Here is an 18,881-nt window from a genome sequence, read left to right as displayed (position 1 = left end):
CTTTTTTTTTTTTGCTGTTGTTGAAGTATTTTAAAGTAAATTACAGGCATAATTTTTACCTTTTAAGAGTCTAGCAAATATCTTTTAAAAATAAAAATATTTTTCTACATAACAATAATATCATTGTTCCACTTAACAAATTTGACAGGAATTATTTAATATACTGCTCAGGTGTATTCATACTACTGTAATACCTCTAGAATGTTCTTATACAGCTTTTTAAAAACTCAAGATTCAATCAAGACCATATATTACATTTACTTGTTAGGGCTCTTAATGTCTCCACCAATAAAAAGTCTCTCTACCTGTCAATTTTTCCCCATGATAATGACTTGTTAAAGAGGCCAGGACAGCTCTCTTATGGAATTGTCTCTACTTCTAGCTTCATTTCTTTTGGTATCATTTATCTTGCTCTTCTCTCTCCTATATTTCCCTTAAATTGGAAGTTATAACTAAGACTTTTTAAAATTATTTTTAAACTTTCAATTATGGTTGACATTCAGTATTATATTAGTTTTGGGTGTAGAGTGCACTGGCATGACATTCACATAACTTGCAAAGGCTCCAGTGAGCCTTATACCCATACATAGTTATTACAATATTCCCTATGCTGTACTTTACATTCCCATGACTATTTTGTAACTACCAATTTGTGCTTTCACCTTTTTCATCCAGCCTCCCAACGCTGGTCCTATCTGGCCACCATTAGCTTGTTTTCTGTGCCTATATGTCCATTTTTTTTTTTAATGTGTCTGTTTCTGTTTTGTTTGTTGATTTAGTTTTTTTTTAATATAAATATTTTCTTTTTTCCTATTTCATGGCTAGTAAACAAATTTCAATTATGTTTTCATTTCTTATGTACATGTTTCTTTCTTTTTTTTACTCCTGTTCAAGTATAGTTGTCCCCATTTTCCCCCCGTCCCACCATCCCCACCTACCATCCTCTAGTCTACCCTCTTTGGCTTTGACCATGTGTCCTTTATTCATTTTCCTTGATGACCCTTCCTCTATTTTCCCTTATTATCCCTTACCCTTCTCCCCTCTGGTTACTGTCAGTTTGTTCTTTATTTCAATGCCTTTGGTTATATTTTGCTTGCTTGTTTGTTTTGTTGATTAGGTTCTACTTATAGGTGAGATTATATAGTATTTGTTTTTCATCATCTAGTTTACTTCGCTTAGCATAATGCTCTCCAGTTCCATCCATGCTGTTGCAAAGTGTAGGAGTTCTTTCTTTCTGCTGCGTAGTATTCCATTGTGTAAATGTGCCATAGTTTTTTGATCCACTCATTTGTTGATGAACACTTTGGTTGCTTCCAGCACTTGGTTATTGTGAATTGTGGTGATATGCACATTGGGGTGCATAGGTTCTTTTGAATTGGTGTTCCAGGATTATTAGGATATAGTCCCAGTAGTGGAATTGCTAGGTCAAAATGCATGTCCGTTTTTAGCTTGTTGAGGAAATTCCATACTGTTTTCCACAGTGGCTGCACCAGTCTGCATTCCACCAACAGTGTACCCAGGTTCCCTTTTTCCCACAACCTCGCCAGGACTTGTTGTTTGTTGATTTGGTTATGATGGCCATTCTGACCAGTGTGAATTGGTATCTCCTTGTAGTTTTAATTTGCATTTCTCAGATGGCTAGTGATCCTGAGCATCCTTTTATATGTCTCTGGGCCTTGTGTATGCCCTCCTTGGAGAAGTGTGTGCTCGGGTCTTTTGCCCATTTTTTTAATTGGATTGTCTTCCTGGAGTGGAGTCATATGAGTTCTTTATATATTTTGGAGATCAAACCTGAGTCTGAGGTATCATTAGCAAATATAGTTTCCCATACAGTTGGTTCCCTTTTCATTATTCTGATGTTTTCTTTCACCATGCAGAAGCTTTTTATTTTGATGAAGTTTCATTTGTTTATTCTTTCCATTATATCCCTTGCTCTAGGGGGCATATCAGTGAAAATATTGCTGCATGGAATATCTGAGATTTTCCTCCCTATGTTTTCCTCTAGGACTTTTATGGTGTCATGATTTATAAGTTCTTTATCCATCTTGAGTTTATTTTTGTGTATGGTAATACTTCTGGTTTATTTTGTTTTTAATTTTCTACATATAAATGTAATCATGTGGTATTTGTCTTTCTCTGTTTGACTTATTTAATTTAGTAATAATACCCTCTTTATCCATCTATGTGTGTTGCTACTGGTAAAGTTTCATTCTTTTTTATGGCTGTGTTGCGACCCTTCAGGGCTGTACATGTTCATGGGATTTGTGCATATGGAAGAATATTGATGGAGCCATTGGGATGTCTGACATGCCTTTATTCAAAGGTGAACAATCCATGCACTTTGCAAGCTGCATGTCACCTTTCCCATCTGCATTGCACCCAGCATGGGTCCTTGCATTCCCCATGCATGTCTATGTCTGCATACACTCACAGTGAGAAGCCCCCCATCTCCTTAAGTACTGGCACAAACAAAGCCAGCCTCAGGCCAAAAAGTTAAGTAACATAGCATGAGCTATGCATGAGAGCCCACTTCATGTTATGGGAACTGTTTATTGGACCCAGACTCAAGGCTATGAGACCCTGTCTCAAGGCTGTGAGAGCACTATTTTATCAGGCCCCTTCAAGGTTGTGAGAAGCTGCTTCCCTTAGTTACCCAGACACCTGGGTGAGGAAGACAGACTGCCTCCACTTACCCTACAATGACAAAATAATATTTCATTGTATGTATGTACCACCTCTTTATTCAATCATCTGTCAATGGACACTTAGGTTCCTTCCATATCTTGGCTATTGTAAATAATGCTGTAATGAACATATATGCATATATATTTGTTTGGTTATTTTTACAAAATACCCCCACAAAAACATTTTCATTTACACAGGCAAATCTCTCTTAACACAAAAGCAAAGGATATTATGCTATTACATTAGGCAGATGAGACCAGAAATAACATTCATTTAAAGACAATACTTCATATTCAATAATCCCATAAAAGAAATCAATGACTCAGAGTAAATAGTAAATTAAAGTTAGGCTTTTTTAAAATTATAATTAATGCTGTAAATTAGCCACTATTTCTCAGAATGATGCACCAGAAGAAAATAAAACAATAGATAGAGCATATTTTGAATTTGTTTTTGTGCAATTATTCCTTTATCCAGCACCCCACAAATAAAGCTGTTCTCAGAGCATATTTAATATTCATAATAAGTTAACTGAGTGTCTACTATATGCAAGGCACTGTGCTGGATGCTGAAAATGTGATGGTGACAGCCTTTCTTGTCAAGCTATCTATGCGATATTGACCAGAATAGCATATACTTAGACCAATAGGCCAAAAGTGTCCCACTTAGGTGATTTGAAAAAGGAAATGGTAAGTGTAAATAGACATTTAAGGTTTTTCCCTTGGAGCTTAGTTACATCTGATCAGAGCATCTAATGCCTTTTATATCAACTTTGGATTTCAACAGGTGGGGAAGAATGACCACCATTTTTCCTTTGACAGACCATAAGTATTCAGCCAAATGTAGCTCATCATGAATACTATTAAAAAGAAGTTATTCTCTGGCTTTTGCATGGAAAGTGGAAGTGCTAAAATATTTTTTCCCGCAGATGATTATTAATTTTTAAAGATTTTTTAAAGTTACTTTTAGACAGAGGGGAAGGGAGGGAGAAAAAGAGGGAGAAAAACATCCATGTGGGAGAAATACATCAATTGGTTGCCAGATATATGCCCACAACCCAGGTATGGGCCCTGACTGGATATTGAACCAGTGACATTTTGGTTCCCAGGCTGATGCTCAATCCACTGAGCCACACAAGCCAGGGCAGTATCAATTTTTAAAGGTTCCATCTCTGCTTGCTTTTCTAATAACATTCTTCAGGAAATCTTGGTCCATTACTGCAAAACTGGAAGTTTGTGTTACTACAGTCAAATGGTTTCTGCAAAACCTGAAGCAGAAATTTTTTTTCTTGTTTTTTAAATATATATTTTATTGATTAGGCTATTACAGTTGTCCTATTTTTTTCTCCCCTTTATTCCCCTCCACCCTGCACCCCAATTCCCACGAGCATCCCCCCTGCCCCTTAGTTCATGCCCATGGATCATATATATAAGTTCTTTGACTTCTCCAGTTCCTATACTATTCTTGACCGCCTCCTGTCTATTTTGTTCCTACTATTTATGCTTCTTATTCTCTGTAACTTTTACCCCTTTCTCCCCTCCCCTTCCTTTCTGGTCCCTATTTCTGTGATTCTATTCCTGTCCTAGTTGTTTGCTTATTTTGTTTTTGTTTTTGCTTTTTTTATGTTAAGTTGTTGATAGTTGCATTTGTTGTCATTTTACTGTTCATAATTTTTGATCTTTTTCTTTTTCTTAGGTAAGTCCCTTTAACATTTCACACAATAAGAGCTTGGTGATGATGAACTCCTTTAACTTGACCTTATCTGGGAAGCAATTTATCTGCCCTTCCACCCTAAATGATAGCTTTTCTGAATAGAGTCATCTTGCATGTAGGTCCTTGCCTTTCATGACTTTGAATACTTCTTGCCAGCCCCTTCTTGCTTGCAAGTTGTCTTTTGAGAAATCAGCTGATGGTCTTATAGGAACTCCTTTTTAGATAACTCTCCTTTTCTCTTGCTGCTTTTAAGATTCTCTTCTTATCTATAATCTTGGGTGATGTAATTATGATGTGCCTTGGTGTGTGCTTCCTTGGGTCCAACTCTTTGGGACTCTGTGCTTTCTGGATCTCCTGGAATTCTATTTCTTTTCCTAGATTGGGGAAGTTTTCCTTCATTATTTTTTCAAATAAGTTTTTAATTTCTTGCTCTTCCTCTTATTCTTTTGGCACTGTTATGATTTGGATGTTGGAATGTTTAAAGTTGTCCCAGAAGTTCTTAAGCCTCTCCTCATTTTTTTGAATTCTTCTTTCTTCATTCTGTTCTGGTTGGATGTTTATTTTTTCCTTCTGCTCCAAATCATTGATTTGAGTCCTAGTTTCCTTCCTTTTACTGTTGGTTCCCTATATATTCTTTATTTCACTTTGCATAGCCTTCACTTTTTCCTCCATTTTGTGACCATGCTCAACAATTTCTGTGGGCATCCTGATTACCAGTGTTTTGAACTGTGCATCTGTTATGTTGACTATCTCATTATCGCTTAGTTCTACGAAGCAGAATTATTTTAAATCCTCAGTGTCATATACTTCACAGCAGCAGAGAACAGAGCAATGGCATTCTCCTCACAGATTCCTTGCTTGATAGTTTGTTGACAGAGCTTTTTCAAATGACTTTGTCCATAAAATGTAGCTACATCCTAACAATCCTACTGCTTCCTCAGGGGCAACGTTTATGGTGTCTGTGTACGGCTATTCTAGGAAGACTCTGTAAACAGGACATGAAATATCATCCTTACTGTCTTCCAACACCTTGTGCATAAATGTATTTTCTATCCACCAGAAATTTCAGGTCTGTGATGTTGGGGTTGTCAAATTCCCTCTTCAGTGACTCAGTCACTGTGAGATGGTGGTCCTGTTCCACAGAGAGGAGGCACCAGGAGACAGTAGGAGTGGCAAAGCAGGCAACACATTGTCCCTGCAGGAATGGTGGGTGAGGTGAGGCAGGATCACTGACTAGCCTGGCACTGGCCCCACATGTACACGTGTTCCCCCTGGGTCTTGACAGCAGATGTGTGGGCACAGTGACAGGCTGCAATTTTTATAATTCTGTCCTTTTCCACCACAGCAGGAGTAGAATAGGATTGGTTACTTTTATTGCCAGCTCCTAAATAGCCATAAGAATTTGCACCCCAAGCACCTACTTGGCCTTTATCTGTTAACACTAATGCATGTTCATAGCCACAGGAAACCTGCTGGACATCAATGCCTTGCAAAACTGCTATTCTACAGGCAGTTGACCGATTGCAACTACTGCCACGTCCGAGCTGCTCAATTCCCTTATAACCCCAGTTATAAATCTTCCCACTGACCACCACCACCATTGAGCACATCTGCCCACATGCTATGTTCACAACTACTTTACTCTGTAAGCAGTCAGTGTCTTTTCAAGGAATCAGCTATTTAGCTGTTTATCCAGAGCCTACCTGTCCAGAGTTATAACCCCAGACAAATACCTCTTCATCAGATATTGGCACAAAAGAATGGTAAAACCTACAGACAACTTCAATCAACTTGTTTGTTTGACAAATTACTTAACAGAGACATGGCAGGGCACTCACTAATCCATGTTTTGTTATCCCATTACATAGCTGGATATAAGCTTTATTACCCCAGGTAAAGACTTCTTCTCTTGTTGTTGCAAGGACAATATGTGGACCACTCCCATAGCTGAGGCAGCTTTTTGTTTTGTTTTGTTTTGTTTTGTTTTGTTCTTTGGCCACTTAAAGAATCCAGTCTCTGAGATTCAATGGTACTCTGGACATCACTTAATCCTAAACAGCCACAGAAGTTTGTACCAAGCACACAAACGTCATCATTTATAGTAGTATATAAAACTTCATTGCCTGCACTGCCAAAGACACAAGCTTGATGAAGTAACTGCCATTCCTCAGAATACAGGGAGAAAATTGGCCACTTTCCCACATCTAACAACTTCAAAGATAACAGAGTGGCCTGTAGTGGCTCGCCACTTTCTCCATAAAAAAGGGAAAGCTTCCATATGGACTTGGCCCTGTGGAGTTCCTCAGCATGGGTCCTCTGCCTATTGTTTAACTGGACTGTTTGGTTTTGCTGTGTCTTTTTTTTTTTTTTTTGGTGTTAAGTTGAATGAATTTCTTATATATTTTGGAAATTAATCCCTTATCCAAAGTATCATTGGCAGTTATGTTCTGCCATATGGTGGGTCCTCTTATCATTTTGTTGATGGCTTTTTCTTTTTTTTTTGCTGTACAGAAGCTTTTTAGTTTGACGTAGTTCTATTTGCTTATTTTCCTTTTGTTTCCCTTGCCATAGAAGGTATATCGGCAAAAATATTCCTACAAGACATGTCAGAGATTTTACTGCCTATGTTTTCTTCGAGTATTTTTATGGTTTCATGACTTACATTGAAGCCTTTTATCCATTTTGACTTTATATGTGTGTATTGTGTAAGTTGGTTACTACAGTCGTTTTTTTGCGTATATCTGTCCAATTTCCCCAACACCATTTACTGAAGAGACTATCTTTATTCCATTGTACCCTTTTGTCTCCTTTGTCAAATATTAATTGACCATAAAAGCGTAGGTTTATTTCTGATATCTCTGTTCAGTTCCATTAATTTATATGCTTGTTCTTATGCCACTATTAAGCTATGTGATTACAATGGCCTGTAGTTTAGTTTGATATCAAGTAGTGTGATTCCTCCAACTTCGTTCTTCTTTCTCAAATTTGCTGAGGCTATTTGGGGTTGTTTTTTGTCCCATATAAATTTTTGGAATATTTGTTCTAGATCTGTGAGATATGCCATTGGTATTTTAATAAGAATTGTGTTGAATCTATAGATTGCTTTGGACATTTTAATGATGTTAATTCTTCCAATCCATGAACACAGTATAGGCTTCCACTTACTTGTATTTTCTCAGTTTTTTAAATTCAATGTCCTATAGTTTTCGAGTGTAGGTCTTTCACCTCCTTGGTTATATTTATTCCTAGGTACCTTTGTTGGGGACCACTTTGTGTTGGTATTGGGAATTGTAGCTCTGCATGTGCCAGGCCTTGAAAAAGGACCTGTAAGTCTCCACCAAAAATCTGGGAATGCTGGAGGCAGGCATGATCCAATACTAACAATGAGGGTTCCCATAGGAAATCTGGCCTAAAGAATGCATTGTATCCACTGAAGCTTACTTTGCACTGCCTTGATAAGGAGAAACCAGGTGTTTGACTTTACAGCAGGGAGAAAATTCCTGAGTCCCAGAGCCACGCCTTAATGACCAGCTGGTGTGTGCATGTCTGAAAGACCCTAAGACAGGTCTTTGGGTTTCCTCAATTATTATCTATGACCTTTTGATAAGGATTGATAAGCTTTGCATGCATGCTGTACACCCCTGCGCACATTGCTCTCAATAAAAAACCACTTCAGAGAGGGGTTGGGGCATTCTCCACTAGAGGGAATTGCCACTCCTTTCTCCTGGCAGACCAAGCGTGTCTGGAATGACTTATTCTCATCTGCAATGGTCAGGGGGACTCCACGGGACAGGGACTCCCACATACCTTATTTTATTTTGTTGTCACAATAGTAAATGAGATTGTTTTTTTACCAATAGCTCACTATTGGTGTATAAAAATGCCACTGATTTCTGAATATTAATTTTGTGTCCTGCTACTTTGCCAAATTCATTTTTTAGATCTAGTTTTTTGATGGAGGCTTCAGGGTTCCCTTTTTTTTCTTTAAAAAAAGATTTTATTTATTTATTTTTAGAGAGAGGGGAGGGGAGGGAGAAAGGGAAGGAGAGTAACATCAATGTGCAAGAGATACATCAATCAGTTGCCTCTCACATGTCCCCTACTGGGGACCTGGTCCACAACCCAGGCATGTGCCTTGACTGGGAATTGAACTGGCAACCTTATGGATCACACACCAGCGCTCAATCCATCAAGCCACATCATCCAGGGCTCTTTAGGATTTTCTATGTACAGTATAATGTCATCTGCAATTGACAGTTTTATTTCTTCCTTTCTAATTTGGATGCCTTTTATTTCTTCTTCTTATCGGATTGCTGTGGCTAGGACTTCCAGTACTGTGTTGAATAAAAGTGGTGAAAGCCGACATCCCTGTCTTGTTCCCAATCTTAAAAAAAACACTTTTAGTTTTTGCCCATTGAGTATGATGTTGGCTGTAGATTTTTTAATATGTGGCTTTTATTATGTTGAGGTATGATTCCTCTATTCCCACTGCTGAGAGTTTTTATTACAAATGGGTGATAGATTTTATCAAATATTCATTCTGCAGCTATTGATATGATCATGTAATCTTTATCTTTCATTTTGTTAATGTGATGCATTACATTTATTGATTTGTGAATATTGTACCAACTTTGCCTCCCTGGAATAAATTCCACTTGGTAACAGTATATGATTTCTTTAATGTATTGCTGAAACTGGTTTACTATTATTTTGTTGAGGATTTTAGCACCTATGGCCTATACTTTTCTTTCTTTGTAGTGCCTTTATCTGGTTTTGGAATTAGGATAATGCTGGCTTTGTACAAAAAGCTTGGAAGTCTTCCTTCTGCTTGAATTTTTTGGAAACGTTTGAGAAGGATGAGTGTTAAGTTCTTTGAATGTTTGGTAAAATTCTTCTGTGAGGCCACCCTGTTCAGGATTTTTGTTCACTAGAAGTTTTTTTGATTTCTGCTACAGTTTCATTATTTGTAATCAATTCAGGTTTCTTCCTGATTTTGTTTTGGAAGGTTGCGTGTTTCTAGGAATTTACTCATATTCTTTGTTTAATAATTTGTAATGGAACCACAAAAGGCCCTGCATAGCAACAGTGATCACAAGAAAAAGAACAAAGTTGGAGGAATCACACTACTTAATCTCAAACTGTACTATAAGGCCATAGTCATGGAAACAGCATCATACTGGTATAAAAAAGACACAGAGATCAATGGAACAGAATAGAGAGCCTAGAAATAAACCCACAGCTTTATAGTCAATTAACATTCAACAGAAGGAGCAAGCACATTAATGGCCTAAAAATAGTTTATTCAATAAATGGTGTTGGGAAAATTCGACAGATACATGTAGAATAATCAAACTAGACCACATTTACACCACACACAAGAATAAATTTAAAATGGATTCAAGGCTTAAATGTTAGACCTGAAACCATAAAAATCCTAGAAGAAAGCATATATAGCAAAATCTCTGACATTGCTCATAGCATTATTTTATCAGCTATATCTCCCCAGGCAAGGGAAACAAAAAATAAATAAATAAAAGGGACTATATCAAACTAAAAATGTTTTGCACAGCAAAGGGAACCACCAAGAACATAAAAAGTCAGCAATCCCATTTGTAGGTATATATTCAAAGGAAATAAAATCACTATTTTAAAGAAAAAAAAGAAAATAAAAGAAAATAAAAAGACGGCTCACAAAATGGGAGAACATATTCGCCAATACAACTGATAAGGAGTTAATATACAAAATTTATAAAGAACTGACAACTCAACGTCAAAAAAACCAAACAACCCAAATGAAAAATGGATAAAGACCTGAACAGACACTTTTCCAAAAAGGACATACAGATGGCCAAGAAGCATAAGAAAAGATGCTCAACATTACTAATCATTAGAGAAATGCAAATTAAAACCACAATGAGGTATCAGCTCACACCGGTCAGAATGGCTATCATCAATAAATCAACAAACAACAAGTGTTGGTGAGGATGTGCAGAAAGGGGAACACTTTTGTACTGTTGGTGGGAATGCAGACTGCTACAGCCACTGTGGAAAACAGTATGGAATTTCCTCAAAAAATTAAAAAAGGATATGCCTTTTGACCCAGTGATCCCACTTCTGGGCATATATCCAAAGGAACATAAAACACTAATTTAAAAGAACATAAATACCCCTATGTTCATTGCAGCATTATTTACAATCACCAAGATATGGAAGCAACCTGAGGTCCACCAGTGAATGAATGTGAAAAACAACCATGGGACATTTACCCAATGGAATACAACTGGGCCATAAAAAAGAAGAAAATTTTACCATTTGCAACAGTATGGATGGACCTGGAAAACATTATACTGTGTGAAATAAGCCAGTCAGAAAAAGAAAAATACCATATGATTTAACTCATGTTGAATCTATTGAACAAACTGAACTAACAAGGGAAAAGGGGACAGGCTCATGATGGAGAGAAGGGTGACAGCTGTGGGGGGAGGTAGTGAGGTGGAGGGATTGAGCAAAAAAGGAAAAATAACTTCTGGACATGAACAGCAGTGTGGTGATAACTGGGTGGAGAAGGGTATAAGGAGACTATGTAATGGAAAAATACAATAAAGATTAAATAAAATATAGCAGGGATATATGTTGTAACAGATCTACAATTTTCCTTTTTCAGTGCATGGAAGCAATTTTATCCCGTTTCATGTTTATGATATTCATTATATTTAAATTCAGTATATTTGGTTTCCATGTAAAATTTAAGGAGAGTTTCCTGTATAGTTTTTAAATATATAGATTTAATACTGGAAAAAGAAAGTGTATATTGCTTGAGATCCATCCAAGCTGTTAAAAAAAAAAATTAAATAAAATAAATAAATAATTTCTAGATTTTAACTGAAAATAACAAATCATGTATTTTATTATGTAAATATAATATGCCAATTTGTGGTATTTTTCTTTCTTTCTTTTTTTCTTTTCCTTTTTTTTTTTTGCATGTCAGCACATACTAGTATTGAATATATCTCTTGGATACACATGACCTATGTTGTAATTTTTTTGACCATGATTCCCACAGGATTATTCCATTTTGAGTTTATTCTTGTATATAGTGTAAGAAAGTGGTCCAGTTTTATTTTTTGCATGCACCTGTCCTGTTTTTCCAACACCATTTATTGAATAGGCTTTTTTTCCTTATTTTATATTCTTGTTTCATTTTTCATAGATTAATTGAACATATATATATGTGTGGGCAGATCTAAGTCTTCATCAGATTTGTTTGTGTGGGCAGCTACTTAGTTAAGGAGGGGAACAAATAGAATTAGATACTAAGTCAAATAAACTAGAGAGCTGAGTCATATATTAAGCCTGGTTCACTAGGAAATTGCAGAATTTACAGTCTCCCCAGGGGACTTCTGCATCCTTTGCAGAAGGGGCTTAATCCCTGAGATATCCCCAAGTGGGCAGAAACAAGCAGAAAGAATTGGCTTGCCAATCTCCCCTAGAGACAACCACAAGCCAGGATTATCATGAGGGAGGAATAAAACTTCAGGGAAAAACCCTTGGCTAGGTAAATGCTCAGTTGAAACCAGATGATGCAGCACAACTTCAGAGCATGCACAGTAGGAGACAAAACGGCGACATGAAGGAGCCTAGTCTAGCCTAGGAAAAATCTCAGTAAAGAATCAGATTGGATAAGGGTGTAAAACCCTGGAAGATCCAAAAAAGTTATTGGTTAAGGGGAGGGTCCAGCACAAGTCCAGGAAAACCCAGGAAGTGGGTTGGATTGTTTGAAATAAAGCCTGCTCATTCCTGAAAACCAAGAAAATATATGGAGGATTATCAGGAATGTTGGGACAGTTGCTACTAGAGCCTGTCCCCCACCCCCCCATCCTCGAGAAAGTATTTTTTTTGTCACCCAAATATATTTTGCCACTATGCTTAAAAATCTCCCATGCATGTGCCCTTTGAAATTCCTTTCTCATGACATCACAAGAACTCATTTTCACTGGCAACAGATTGATTTGAAATATTTTGACAAGTTGTTTTATAGGTGATGCTGCTTACTTCATGTTGCATTTCACCAGATGGTTTTAAACAAAAATTAATTTTAGACTGTAATAAAGAATAAAAGACTTTACTTGACCAAAATGGAGCTCCAGCCCAGGAGGAGATTCAGGTAAAAACCTAATTTGTGTTACTGCAAAAAAGGGGAAGCCAGTCATCTTTTATAGGGAAAGTTCCTGTCCAGGTACTTAATTAGGTTCCTTTTATGTAAATGAGATGCCCAAATTGTGCAGTTCTGATTGGATAGGGCAGGTCTCAATTCCATTTGTTGAAAGACTAATTCAGGGTTTCCCTAAAGAAGTTAACAAGATGGCATAAAGAAGTAGGGCATAGTGTGGGAACCTAATGTAACTGAATGCAAGAAAACTAAACAATACCCAAGGCAAAACCAAAAGAATCCTCCACCAAATCCCAACTAAGGAAATAGGGTATTTTTTTTGTCACTAAGCTGTGCCTACCACTGAGCAGTGCCTATTGATTCTTACAGAATCCCAAAAGGTTCAACAAACCCAGGTGGTGGGGCAGGAGAGCTCCTGGTTGTGCACACCAGAAACTTACCAAGACTGGGTTCATTAGCCCATCAACAACCCATTTCCTTTCATCATCAAAGCATTTAATGGCAATTGATGCTGAGAGAGACAGAGCGCGCACACAGGAAGAATCCCTGAGATAAAGAATTCTTGGCAGATGGAAAATTCCTGTAATCCCTGCTTGGGGTTAGCCTGCCACAAACAGCTGGGACTCCAGCCTGGGCCCTCTGGGCTTCACTGGAGTCCACATTGCCGCATCTGGGTTGCCAAAAACTAATTGAGCACAGGTTTGGCTGCCTGCTGCTACAAAAGCCAATACTCGAGAGGCAGGTGCTGATGTAAAGGAAAGTGGTTTATTTTCAGATGCTGGCCACCTAGAAGACGGGGACTCATTTCTCAAAGCCCATCTCCCCATCTCAGTGGAGGCAGAGGGTATTATAAGAAGGGAGAGGGGAACAGAACAAAGAGATCAAGGGAGGGGGTTGAAAAGTTTTCTACATGCAGGTGAGCACAGTCCATTCCAATAAGACAAGTGAAGGTCTGGTGTGCGTCTTCCTGGTCTAGTCATCCTGACTTCACATCATCCTGGTTCCATGGTTAAAGGTCAGCAAATCTCCTAGAGCTGCAATGCCTGAAGTTTGGAGTCTGTATCTTTTGAAGTTAGTTCCTAGGAGGATTCTTACACAAACTTGCTGTTTTTATATCTACAAGCTACATATTACTCACAGTCAGCACTTCCAGAAACAATGTGAAAAGAATGGTGGGGTGGGGTGCAATTTCCCACCTTTCACTTTTGCACTGTTATGCCAAGAGTTCGGTCTGAGGTTTTCCCCAGTATAAAAAGTACATCAAAGTCCTCTTTCAGTAAATGGTTTCTAGGTTGTTATTACATGTAAAATTTGGGCCCTCAGTTGACCATGGGAGTCCATCTCAGCAGATAAATTTTTCCTTGGGGTTCACATTAAATGAACCTTTCTTCTCAGGGTCCAAAGAGTATACAATGTACGTTTGTTGCCCCTAGTAGTAATGCTGAATGTGATCCATGTTTTTGGGTGGTGACATTATCCATTTAACAATTATCTTGATGATGGTATAATAGTTTGACACCATGTAAATACAGTCATGTGTCACATAGTAACATTTCAGTCAGTGAGGAAGTGCATGTACCACAGTGTTTCATAAGATTAAGATGGAGTAAAATATTCTTATTGTTTAGTGATGTTCTGGGTGCTTTCATGTTGTAGTGTAAAGCATTACAGAAATACTTATCATTGTATTATAATTGCCTACTCTATTTGACACAGTAACCTGCTGTACAGGTTTGTAGCCTAGGAGCTATAAGGAACAGAATTTTTACCAAAATATGTCTGTATGGCATGATTATTTTAGACTGATTGATTTTAAGAAGCAGCAAACATGGGAGAAACTCTGAAAACCATGGGCAGAAGTTACACGTTGTATAAAATATTTACATTTGTAAGGAAAAATTCCATTTTTAAGAAAGGGATGACCTTATCTTACAAACATCAATGCAGAAGGCAAGGACTTAAATGTGCATAACAACCTTATCTTTTTACTATGCTTTTCCTTGTAACCTTCCTTAACTGCCACCTGCCACCCCCATCATCTTTTATCTTCATCTGAAGATTGCATTAAAGTTAGTGGTTTTGGCCATTTTGGTGAGTTACTTCATTTTCTTGAGTCTCTCCCATGTATTCAAAAGTATACGTGTCATTAAACATTTGTTTGTTTCTCTCCTGTTCATCTGTCTAGGGATATCTCAGGCAAGAACCCAGAGGGAAGAGGATATATTATTTTTTTCTCTCTGACAGGGCAATAGGCTATACCATATAGTCTAGGTGTGTAGTAGGCTATACCATCCAGGTTTATTTAAGTGTACTCTATCAGATTCACACAATGATGAAATCACTTAATGAGGCATTCTTCAGAATATACAGTGGAACCTTGGTTCTTGAACTTAATTCATTCTGGAATGTTGTTTGAGAAGTGATTTGTTCACCTGTAGACTCTACCAAAAAAACTCCTCAACCTAATAAGTGAATTTGGCAAAACAGCAGGATACAAAGTCAACATTCAGAAATCAAAGGCATTTTTGTACACCAGCAATGCAATAGAAGATGAAGAAATTACAAAAAAATACCATTTGATATAGCCAGAAGAAAAATAAAGTACCTAGGCATAAATTTAACCAAAGAGGTAAAACACCTGTATGCAGAAAACTATACAACATTGAAGAAAGAAATTAAGGAACACACAAATAAATGGAAGCATAAACTGTGCTCATGGATTGGAAGAATTAATATCATCAAAATGTCCATACTACCCAAAGCAATTTATAGATTCAACGCAATCCCTATTAAGATACCAATGACATATTTCACAGAAATAGAACAGACATTTCAAAAATTTATATGTTACCATAAACGACGCCGAATAGCTGCAGCAATTTCGAGAAAGAAACACAAAGTAGGAGGGATCACAATAGCAGACATCAAACTCTATTACAAAGCCACTATACTCAAAACAATCTGGTACTGGCACAAGAACAGACCAATAGACCAGTGGAACAGAATAGAAAGCCCAGAAGTAAGCCCAGGTCTCTATGGGCATCTAATATTTGACAAAGGGGGCAGAAGCATAAAATGGAGCAATAATGGCCTCTTCAACAAATGGTGTTGGGAGAGCTGGATGTCTACATGCAAAAAATTGAAATTGGGTCATCAGCTGACACCATACACAAAAATAAACTCACGATGGATAAAAGACTTACATATAAGTCGCAACAGCATCAAAGTCCTAGAGGAGAACATTGGCAGGAAACTCTCAGATATCCCACGCAGCAATTTTTTCACTGATATGTCTCCTAAAGCAAGCGACATAAAGGAAAGAATAAACAAGTGGGACCTCATCAAAATAAGAAGCTTCTGCACAGCTAAAGAAAACATCAGCAAAATGAAAAGGGAGCCAATCATATGGGAAAATATATTCGCTAATGATACATCAGACAGAGGTTTGATCTCCAAGATATATAAAGAACTCACTCGACTCCACTCCAAGAAGACAAAGAATCCAATCAAAAAATGGGCAAAGGACCTGGGCAGACGCTTTTCCAAGGAGGAGTTACAGAGGGCCCAGAGATATTTGAAAGGATGCTCGGCATCACTAGCCATCAGAGAAATGCAGATCAAAACCACCATGAGGTACCACCTCACACCGGTCAGAATGGCCATCATAAACAGATCCACAAACAACAGGTGCTAGCGATGCTGTGGAGAAAAGGGAACCCTAGTCCACTGTTGGGGGGAATGCAGACTGGTGCAGCCACTATGGAAAGCAGTGTGGAATTTCCTCAGAAAGCTGAAAATGGAACTGCCTTTTGATCCACTGATTCCCCCTGCTGGGACTATACCCTAAGAACACCAAAACGCCAATACAAAAGAACCTATGCCCCCGAATGTTCATAGCAGCACAATTGACAATAGCCAAGTGATGGAAGCAACCTAAATGCCCATCAGTAGATGATTGGATCAAAGAATTATGGTACATATACACAATGGAATACTACGCAGCAGAAAGAAAAAAAGAACTACTAAACTTCGCGACAGCATGTATGGAACTGGAGAGCATTATGCTAAGCGAAATAAGCCAGGGAGCGAAAGACAAATACCATATGATCTCACCTATAAGTGGAACCTAACCAACAATACAAAGATGCAAGGAAAATAAGACCAGCAACACTGAAAGGAAAAGAAATCAACAGAGACAAGAGGGAAGGGGGGGCGTGGGGAAAAGGAAGGGAAGAGGAAAGTCAAGGAACATATAGCAAGGACTCATGGACAAAACCAAAGAGGAAGAGCTGAGGGAGGGAACGGGGGAGGAGGCAAGGGAAAGTGGTGGGGGGTAGGCAGAGACAAATGTATTTGAAAAAATAAATAAAATATATATATATATATAAAAAAATTGAAAAAAAAGTGATTTGTTCAAAAACCAAATTTTTTTTTCATTAGAAATAATGTAAATTGAATTAGTCCATTCCAGACCCCAAATGTTATCCTGTTTTAATAACCTATCTTTTATACATTACATGTCTAATGTACTGTTCAATCTATAAGTAAACACTTTAAAAACAGAAAGGACATGAAATGTAAATAAAAAGTTAACAGAAAAGGAAATGAAATGTACAGTGAAAATGAAAATTTACATACAACTACAACTTATCTTTAATGTTGAGAGTTCTTGGTGACTAAATATGGAGAGGAGAGATGGAGGGATGGAGGAATGTTATTGCTTAGAAGAGGAGGCCCTTTCTATAAAAACATCAGGTAGCTGTTCTTTTGAGGTTCTTTTTCTCTTTTGTCTCTTTGCTCCACTAGAGCTTGCTTCAGGCTCACTGGGCCTCTGTCTCACTGAAAACCTATCGAATGATGTTTGTTTTTGCCTGCATTTTAACAGTTCCTGAAGTGAAAAACTGCATTGTCACTGAACAAGTTTATCACATGGTTTGCTATATTTTTGTCAGGGTAATATTTCTTAGTGAAACTTTTAATTTCTCCCCATTTCCCAAGCATTTCCTTGATTAGTGAAGTAGAAGTATTCTCCCTTCCACTTTCCACCTCAGATGAAAGCTCTTCAGTTGCCACCTGTTGCTGCTCCCTCTGAAGGTCTGGATGTTCCTTGGTGGTCAGCTCAGCATGGTGGTCCTCTATCAACTTCTTCATGTCATCATCATCCACCTCCAAGCCCATGGACTTGTCCAGAGACACAATATATTGCACAACAGACACAGGCTCATCCTTAAAACCCTCAAAGTCTCTTTGAGCAACAGACTTGGGCAACAATTTCTTCCAGCCTGATTGAATGATTCTGGAAGGTACTTCCTCCTATGTTTTGTCTATGAGCCTTAGCAAGTGGGGATATTAAAATGTTTCTTACAGAATTCCCTGAGGGTTAAATTTGTTTCAGAGGTCATCTCAAAACACCTCTGAAACAATGCCCTTGTGTAGAGTTTCTTAAAATTACAAATAACCTGCTGGTCCATGGGCTGGATGAGAGGAGTCATGTTAGGGGGCTAGAACCTAACAGTGACAAAAATGTACACCTCCACCAACTTGGCCTCCATGCATGGAGCGGGGCAGAAGTGCCCTGAATGGTGGTTGTTTTTCCCAGAGGTATTTCTTCACACTTGGGGCAAACACTTTATGAATCCACACAATTAAAAAATACCTGGTTACCTGAGCTTTGCTATTAGCCCTCGACATCACATTCAACTTGTTTTTCATAACATTACTTTTTTTTGAAAACTTACAGGTTTTCAGAATGGTAGATGAGTAAAGGCTTCCATTTAAAGTCCCCACTCACACTCCCACGCAACAATAAGGTCAGCCTGTCCTTTACTGGCTTGTGTCCTGGCAATGACTTCTCCTGTGTGATGTAGATTCTTTTTGGCATTTTCTTCCAGAAGAAACCTGTCTCATCACAATTGAACACTTGGGGGAAAAATCTGTCTGTATGTATTTTTGAAGTTCTGTCACAAAATTATCAGCAGCTACTTTGTTAGCACTGGCAGACCCCTCATGCCTTGTGACACTATGAATGCCACTTCTTTTCTTAAATTTATCCTTTTTTGTCCACATAGATAAATGTGTGAATCCTTTAGGGGGTAATTAGAGTATTACCTGGAGGTCCAGGTGTTTATTCAGGCATTGACCCAAGATTGGGAAGTTCAAAAGAGTTTATTTCCAGGCTAGTTAGAACAAGAATGAAGTCTTTCAAGCCTCAACCTTCATAATGTTAATAAGTTTAGCAGCTTGGTTAAAGTGACTTCATTTCACATATTTTCCATCTTTACTCTTTCCTCAGCTGTATAAAGTTCTCCATCAG

At 37.9% G+C, this 18,881-nt stretch overlaps 1 pseudogene; it reads right to left on the bottom strand.

Moving 5' to 3' along the window:
- Positions 1-5,122: 5,122 nt before the first annotated feature.
- Positions 5,123-17,746, bottom strand: LOC129071631 (RCC1 and BTB domain-containing protein 2-like; annotated as a pseudogene).
- Positions 17,747-18,881: the final 1,135 nt, after the last annotated feature.

This window comes from Pteronotus mesoamericanus, unplaced genomic scaffold, assembly GCF_021234165.1.
Source record: "Pteronotus mesoamericanus isolate MK-2021 breed Mesoamerican mustached bat unplaced genomic scaffold, CSHL_Meso_final contig_27, whole genome shotgun sequence".
NCBI lineage: Eukaryota > Metazoa > Chordata > Mammalia > Chiroptera > Mormoopidae > Pteronotus > Pteronotus mesoamericanus.
Note: the sequence above shows the minus strand (reverse complement) of the source record. Positions and strands in the feature narration are given on the sequence as shown.